A 9,308-nucleotide genomic window follows, 5' to 3' on the forward strand; every position below is an offset into this window, starting at 1 on the left:
TGCAGAAGACTTTAGTGCTTGAGGCACCAGAGATTCCAGATTCAGTCTCCAACAGCATAAGCCAGAGTTAAGCAGTGGTCAGCTAAAGAAGGAAAAGGAAGGAAAGGGAAATACAGAAAAGGAGAGGAAGGAGAAGGAGAGATATATGGAGTATAGTGGTGCTTTTGTATGACCATTATGCTATCTCCTCAGTCTTTTTTTTTCAGTTTTTTTTTACCACTTATAGACCAAATTAGAAAAAACCACAAATCCCCATTCATCCACCCTCCAAATATAAACAATAATCGTACTCTGTCTCTCACAGTTTGTCTGTTCTTTCCTACTCCTATTTTTTTTGAAAAAAAACTATTTTCTCTGTTGTTGTTATTGTTGTTGGATAGGACAGAGAGAAATGCATAGAGGAGGGATGGCAGAGAGGGGGATAGAAAGATAGACAACTGTTAACCTGCTTCACTGCCTGTGAAGCGACCCCCCCTGCAGGTGGGGAGTTAGGGGCTTGGACCAGGATCCTTATGCTGGTACTTGTGCTTTGTGCCATGTGTGCTTAACCCACTGTGCTACCGCTGACTCCCCAGATGTCTTTTCTTAACATAATGGCGTTACCACTATAATCGATTTTACTTTTTTTTCTTCTTAATATTGTGTTCAGGATCTTTGCCAGTTAATAACATCTAAACTTGGAGGCTGGGGAGCTAACTTAAAGTTTACATAGAAAGCTTTCATGCTTCAGGTTCCAAGGCTTCAGGTTGAATCCCCAGCTCTCCAGCATAAGTCTGAGCTGAGCAGTGCTGTGCTTTCACTCTGATACACACACACACACACACACACACACACACACACACACACACACACACACTTATTTATTAAGTATTTATTTTTTTACCAGAGCCTTGCTCAGCTCTGCATCATGGTGAGGCAGGAACCCTAGAGCTTCCAGTATGAGTCTCTTTCCATCAGCATTATGTTATTTAACCCTGCCCATTCTCATGCTTTTTGTATCATTCCATTTCTCTAGCTTTCATTACTAAACATAACAATAAAATAAAATGTGATAAAGTAGTAAATAAATAAGTAGGGCTTGGGCAGAAGTGACTGCCTAGTTATCATCTTTCTGTCTTTATACCTATCTCTCATTAGTAAAGCTATTTAAGAAAGTAATGGAAAATAAAAATATTTTTCAAAGAAGCCCTTCGACTGGGAGAGCATTGACATCTTTCTCTCTCCCCATAACTAAATATAATAATACAATAAAATATAACTATTTAAATAAAAGAGAGTGGGGGTAGAGAGCATAGTGGTTATGCAAAAATACTTTCATGCCTGAAGTTCCAAGGTCCCATTTTCAATCCCTAAGACTACCATAGTCCAGAGCTGATCAGTGTCCTGGTGAAGAAGAAGAAGAAGAAGAAGAAGAAGAAGAAGAAGAAGAAGAAGAAGAAGAAGAAGAAGAAGAAGAAGAAGGAGAAGAAGAGGAAGAGGAAGAGGAAGAGGAAGAAGAAGGAGGAGGAGGAGGAGGAGAAGCAACATACCTTGTGTGACCCATATTTGAATGTGGTATAAAACTTTGTGAGTTCTTTAAATAAAATAAAATAAGAAGAACTTGTGCTTAGGAGTTCTGCTGAAGCCTGTCATACCTGTGGCTTTAAGAGCCCAGTTTCAGTTCCCCTGCACCCCTTGAGCTTGAGCTGACAGTGTTCTGGTGTTTCTCTGTATGTTTTTCTCCCTGGATCTGTGTCTGGAAAAGAAAGTGAAGAGAAATTTGGGAGAAATATGGGAGCCCTTTGATTGGCTGTAAGGTGCATTCTGCTCTGTGACCACAAGGTGGCAACATAACACAGCAGGGCCCCTCCTGGGCTGGCCTTGCTCTCATTGCACTGCCCCTTGGTCTGGAATAGTTGTTACTTTGGGCAGGGTGTTTGCAGTCTGTTCCCAGGATCTGTTCCTGGGAGCTTCCTTCCCAGGAGCTAGAGAGAGGTAAAAGACGGTTCACTGGGCATGGCACCAGGTTTATGAGGCTGAGGCGCCAAGTTCCCTGTCCTGGTGAGGTGGCCACAGAGACAGAAGGGTCCTGGAGCTCTGCCTTTGCTCCCCCTGTGTTTGTGTCATGGGTGTATTCCCTTCCATTTCTTGCACTGCTCCAACCCCTTCCTGGAAAAATGATCTGAACACCTGTGCTGGGCTGCTGGGCTGTGAGGAACCTGCTGGAGTTCCCAGACTTCCCTGCACAAGGACCAGGGTTGGAGGCCTGGTGGTTCCCCACCTGCATGGGGAGGAGAGGTGAGGCAGGTCTGTGGGGTTCTCTTTCTCTCCACATCTCTATCTCTCCCCTTCCTCTCAATTTCTCAGTAGACTTTAAATTCAGAGAGAAAGAACAAATGGGATGTTGTTAGGTGGCAGGAGTGGGGTGAGCCATCAGCATCCCTGGGTTCCTAGTGTTGGAAATGATGTCCAATTAAAAATAGTTGTCAAGGCAAAAAATAGGAATTGAAGCAAGGCATTTATTTATTCTTTTGCAAAAGGGCGTGCCACCCACAGTGGCCTACAGGCAGCAGCATGTCCCCCTCAGCCTTCTCCCATCTTTTATATCTGAAGCAGAACTGTCTCCCCACCCCTGGGCTGGGCTTCAGAGCTCACAATCTCTCCATTGTCTAAAGGAGGAAAGGAGGAAGGGAGTATGAGGGTCTCTGCTGGAGGATTGGGAGGCACTGCAGGGATCTGACCTAAAGAATACAAAACTACTGGCCACAGGTGGTCACAGATAACAATTTATAAAAAGAATGTTTGTACTAAACAGTTGTTCTATTCGTGTTCTTTTGAAGAGAAGACCTAACCATCTCTCACAGTCGATTGACTTTTTCTCTGCATGTTCTTTCTTTGATAACCACAGGAAGGCTCCCTTAACCTCCATGAAAATAAAGAGGGAAAAAATGTAGATGGGAAAGAGCTGCAGTTCAAGTCACAGCAATTCTGCTGATCCTCAGATTCCTTAGAATAAAGCAGAAGTGTCTAAACTTCTAGTTCAAAAATGTATCAGAAGTACAAGACATAAAGTTTCTGAAATATGTTTCCCTAGTAGATAAATAACGACATAGTATTGCTTTAACGTTCCCTATTTCTACATGTCTCTATCTATACATACAAATGCAGTTATTTCTCTACCTCTCTGCCCATTTGTGTACTACAAGAGAGAAATTGAGTAATGAACATCAAGGTAGGAAGCAAACTCTCACAAGAATATACTAAAAAGTTACGTGTCACAGTGTTTATTCGGAGTTATTCATGAATTTAATCATAAAAGAGGACTGGAAAAAAAAGCAATGGATGGGACTTGGGTGGTACAGTGTAGTGGGTTAAGTACAGGTGGCATGAAGCATGAGGACCTGCGTAAGGATCCTGCTTTGACCACCCCCGCCTGCCGGGTTCCCCACCTGTAGGGGAGTCCCTTCACAAGCTTTGAAGCAGGTCTGCAGGTGTGTATCTTTCTCTGCCACTCTCTGTCTTCCACTCATCTCTCCATTTCTATCTTATCCAACAATGACAACATCAATAACAACAACAACTAGAACAAGGGCAATAAAAAGGGAAAAATAAATAAAAAGGGAAAATATAAAATAAACATAAATAAATTTTAAAAATTGAAGAAAAAAAAGAAAAAAGCACTTGATACCAGGTCTCACTATTAGGCCAGATTTCACTATTAAACATCCATGATCAATGTTGGTAAGTTTGCTTGATAACCCAGTGGACCAGAAGTCATTCTGCTTGTGTTCCTACATTAATGACTGGAAACAACACTATTCATTGTTTCCAGTAAAAAAAAGATTCATTTAATTCTACAGAACTTTCAAGAATGATTAATACCTATTCCCATAACTTCTTATTCAGTGATCTGTTATTGGCTATTTGCTTTCCTGTTTGGCTACTGTAAGCAGTGCAGCTGAGAACATGGGGCTCAGATAACTTTTTTTTTATGTGTTTGCCTCCAGGGTTATCTGTGGGGCTGGGTGCCTGCACTACAAATCCACTGCTCCTGGAGGACATTTTTCCAACTTTGATGCCATTGTTGCATTGCTGTTGTTGGAAAGGACAAAGAGAAATTGAGAGAGGAGGGGTAAGAGAGAGTGGAGAGAGAAAGACAGACACCAGCAGACCAGCTTCACCCCCAGTGAAGCGACCCCTCCCTGCATGTGTGGAGCAGGGGGCCTGGGGCTCAAGCCAGGATCCTTGTGCTGCCATGTGCAGTTAACCTGCTGCAATACCACCTGGCCCCCGGGCTCAGATATCTTTGAGAACCAGTGCTTCCATGTCTTTGGATAGAAGCCTAGGGATGGTATTGCTGGATCTTAAGGCACTGCCCTTTTTGTTTGTTTGAGGACTCTCCCTGCAGCTTTCCAAAGGGGCTGCACCAGTTTGCAATCCCAACAGCAGTGTCACTTCTCAGGGCTCCCTTTGCCCACACTTTCCCAGACCCCAGATCTTAAAGGTATGTTGATGTGTGAGCTGGAGTCTCACTGTGATCCCAATCTGCATTGCCAATGTCCCTGTAATGGGTTGGCCAGTCAGCAGAATTGTTGTGCAAATGACTTGAAAGCCTGGGGCTCTGAGATCCCAAATCCTGTTTCAGCACCAGAATCAGCCAGAGCTGAGCAGGGAGTGAGCAGCTGAGAAAAAAAAAATCAAAGGCCCCTGTAACCTCTGAGGTCATGACCTTGGTGTCTTCCTGGCCCTTGACTTGGGCCAGTGCTGGTTGGGGACCTGGGTCTCCCCTTCACAGGAGCTCTTGGGGGAGCTGCTGGGCTTTGACACAAGACCTGCCCCTGCTTGCAGCAGCCCCTCAGTCTTCCCTGTGATGGTGGCCAGGAGGACACAGTCCAGGTCACCTGAGTGAAGTGACACTGCTTGGCCTTTATTGGGGATCCCAACACTGACTCACAGCCCCTCCATCCCACACAATTGTTAAAGAGATAATGGGGGGGGGGCATCTGCCCCCATTCTGAAAGTGCCTCACGCCAATCTCAACAATGAACTAAAAAGAGAGCATGATTATCCAAGTAAACTAAACTGTAGAGAAAACGAAACATGTTAGTGTACAAGAGAGGGAGAGGGAGAGGAATGAACTCACTCACTTTCTCCTTGATCACATGGTATTCCCCAGAAAGAGAGCAAACCCCACAAGGTTCACCACTTTTAAAGCCAAAGGCCCCACCTACAGCTGTAACCACTCCCATTTCTGGGTTGTGCCTTCTCTCCCTCAACACCATGACTCATCCAGGAAAGACTCACCCCTGCTCTCTCTATGCCCTGAGCCTCTGCCTCCTGCTCCTGCTCCCACTCCTGCTCCTGCCTGATTTCATGGTTCCACATGGGTCTGCACTTCTGCTCTGAGAGGAGGCACCGGGACCCGGGTTGGAGACCACACCCCAAGTCCACCAGGAGTCACAGTGCACAGGGGGATCCCGTCCTGCTGGATGGTAAGAAGGGGTGCACTCAGTGATGTGGGTCTGAGACCTCAGCCACATGCCTATGACCTTGACATCACTGCTTCCCACCTGGAGCTTCCAGAAGCTTCTTCAAAGGCGCTTCTGCTTACTGAGGGCAGGAGACCGGGTGTCTCCATAGGTTACAGAGACAGTGATTGGGATTGTGCCCTTATGTCAACTCTCCCATAAACCTGGAGGCCCCCATTAAGATGATGGCAAAAGGAAAACAGACAAACAGCAAAAGCTAGAAGGAAGGCAACAGTGAGGTGAACACTGAACCTTTGAAAGTTCACGGAAATGTTTAGTGTGAGACGGCCTTTACTCTGTGCTTCATTTTGTCCCTCCAGGGCTGGGACTCCACACCTGCCCAACTCCACCATTCCTAGAGGCCGTTCTTTATCTTCTTCTTTTCCCATTTTTCATTTGATGGAGCACCCAGATGGATGGGGGAAACAGTGTCACACACTATAGAGCTCAGCTAAGATAATGTACAAGGACCCAGGTTTAAGCCTCTGGTCCTCACCCGGGGGGAAAGGAGGCTTCACAGAGCAGTTAAGCAGAGCAGCAGGTGTCTCTCCCTTTCTATAATCTCTCTTTCCACTTTCAGTTTCTCTCTCTATTCAAAATAAAGAGAGAAGATGATCGCATGCAGCACTGGTCACCTGCTCCTGAGTTCTTACCCCTTCAAGAGGGAACCAGGGACTTGAACCCAGGTCCTCTACTATGGTATCATGTGCTCTCTACCAGATGAGCTAGCACCTGAGCCATGGCTTTTGCCCTGAGCCCTCTCATCACACATGCCAGGGGTAGTGATGTGTGGATGAAGACACACACATACGCACACACAGAGCCCAAACCTTTTGATTCCTACTGAGTTAGCTTCTGATGTTGGAGTCCTACAGGCCTTACCTATGAACATGACACAGCATAGCCAGGACTGAACACGTTAGGGAAATAACTGAACAGTCTGGGGCCTGGGATTCAGCATCCAAGATACACGCAGATGCACTTGCATTTTCCCAGCAGCTGTTAGAAGTTCTCTTCCGTCAGAATGAACTGCATATTAGAATTTAAACATACTTCTGAAGGAAGCTCAGAGTTACTATTATTGAGGTGAGGGAGCAGAGATTAGTGCAGAGCACAGCGTTCTTAGCACATCAGTGTGCAGAGATGAAGCCTGGCTGCAGGTGGGCACCATCTGAGGAGTTTTTAGACCCCAGAGATTCTGTTCTGTCACAGGATGGACTTCCTCTGGGGGGCTGAGCTCAGTGCTGAATAGCTCCAGGTGAAACTCCCTGTGCTGCACATTTATTTGGAGGGACAGCCTCGGGGCTTCAGGGACATTGACATCAACTTAGAGAAGTAGGGTCAGTTAGTCCTGTGAGTGACCACACACATCTGGTTTGGTAAGAGCATGCTCAGTGAATATGAAGATAAGATTAAGACAGAGCATTGCCTGTGGTGGTGGCCAGGCTGGTGAGGAAGCTGAGATGTGGAGATCGGCACCACAGTAACAGTATGTGGATTGTTGTTCTGGGGACCCTTCTGAGCAGCTCATGTTCTTTGGAAGCACATGTCAGGCTGTTCTGTAACTTAGAGTCTTTCCATTTTTCCTTTAAAAACAGAACCTGATGTGACTGACTTGAACCATGTCTAAATGAAGGAGTGGGATTTGTCTCACTGACACTGTGGACATAAACATGTTCATGTCTGGGTCCAGGACGTAACACCAATTTTAGCTAAAAATATCAGTGAGAAGTGTAATTTTCCCCCTCAATTTTATATCGTTCCTGCAGTTATTCACAGTGGCATTTTAGATGAATTCAAAGTGTGTTTACATTTTGGTGACTGGAGATAGCTCATCTCTTAAGAGTGCATGCCTCCCATGTTTGAATCCCTGCATTTGAGCATCAGCACCATACATGGCCTCAGTCTCGTCATGGGTGGTGACAGGTGCTGTGATGATTCTGTCTCTCTTTCTCCAACTGCTCTCTCTCTCTCTCTCTCTCTAAAAAATTATTTTAAATATTATACAGTTGGGCATTAGGGCCATTCAGTGGCACTGTGCAGATGGCAGGGCCAGGATTATTCCCTGCAGTGATTAAAATAAATCAAGAGCCAGGGAGAGAGCATAATGGCTATGCAAATGACATTTATGTCAGAAGCTTCAGGGTCCCAGGTTCAAACCCTGCTACCACCATAAGCCAGATCTGAGCAGAGCTCTGAAAAAAAAAAAAAGAAATTAAATTCAAATAAGTCTCCTTTCAAATGAGCTCTTCCAAGGAGCCTTCCTTGTTTGTCCTCTCCACAGTGTCAGTCAGGTTTCATCTTTCACCTTTACTCCCTCACTTCCCTCTTTGTTTTTTTCTGGGTAATATTTCCAGGAGTCTAGAATCACATTGTGATTGGTAGTCTCTTCTGTTGAATTTCTGTCTTCCCCATTCAAAAGTTGGTTGCATGAGAATTGGGCCTTTTTTCTTTCTTTTCTTTTCTTTTTTTTTTTTTTTTTAGTTCTTACTATAGGACACTATTTCATTTCCTCAGGAAAATAACTTAAATATGTAGGCCAATCTGAAGATGCAGATAAGAATTCATTAGTAGCCACTTGTGGTGGACGGTCATTAGCACCTAGGGGTCCGGGACCTGGACAGTGTTGGAAACTTCCCCTGGAAGCTGCATGGACATGTCTGAAACATATAGTCTTGCAAACCAAGGTCTCATCCAAAACTGTGAATGATGCCTGGCAGAGGCATAATGTTGAGGTGGTTGTGTGTCTAGTGGTAAATAAAAGACAGGCGTCCATCAAGCTTCCTGAACAACTAGAAAAACCACAGCCCACATTTCTCCAGTTTAGGACCTATATAGCCCCCATTTGGAAGCAACCCAAATGCCCTTTGACAGATGACTGGATAAAAAAGTTATGGGACGGGGGTCGGGCGGTGGCGCAGTGGGTTAAGCGCAGGTGGCGCAAAGCGCAGGAACCGGCGCAAGGATCCGAGTTCGAGCCCCCGGCTCCCCACCTGCAGGGGAGTTGCTTCACAGGCGGTGAAGCAGGTCTGCAGGTGTCTATCTTTCTCTCCCCTTCTCTGTCTTCCCCTCCTCTCTCCATTTCTCTCTGTCCTATCCAACAACGAATTGCGTCAACAAGGGCAATAATAATAACCACAACGAAGCTACAACAAGGGCAACAAAAGGGGGAAAAATGGCCTCCAGGAGCGGTGGATTCATGGTGCAGGCACCGAGCCCAGCAATAACCCTGGAGGAGGGGAAAAAAAAGTTATGGGACATATACTCAATGAAGTATCCCCTAGGAAAGTAAAGATGATGTTGTATCCTTTGGGATAAATAGGATTATGCTTGGTGGATAAGTAAAGAGGTAAGTGACAGCTACAGAATGGTTTTTGGCACTGGGTAGAAACAACTCAGCAACATAAATCTCAGGTCTGGTCTGTGGCACTGCATACACTTGTGTCATGTGTCATTCTATCTCTTGTCTCTCTCATCAATCAACAAATGGAGCTTTGAAGTAGGCTACCTGGTGATCTATTCCTCTCATCCTAAATAAATACTTGAAAGAAACTCTAAATAAATTTATTTATTTCATTCTTTTATGAAAAAGCTATTGAAATCTTTTTTTCAATCATATGTTCTTTTCTGTGAAGGCCTGAAATAATTTAGAAGGCCCAAATTAAAAAGTTCATCATTTCTACTAATGTATGAGGTTTAGTAATGTAGTATATACATTAAGTGTAACAAAGTATAAATATCAGAAATTCAGCAACAGAAAGGAACGCTCAGCATTCTCTGAATGGCATTTGTAAACCCAGA

This window comes from Erinaceus europaeus, assembly GCF_950295315.1.
Source record: "Erinaceus europaeus chromosome 6 unlocalized genomic scaffold, mEriEur2.1 SUPER_6_unloc_8, whole genome shotgun sequence".
Taxonomy (NCBI): Eukaryota; Metazoa; Chordata; class Mammalia; order Eulipotyphla; family Erinaceidae; genus Erinaceus; species Erinaceus europaeus.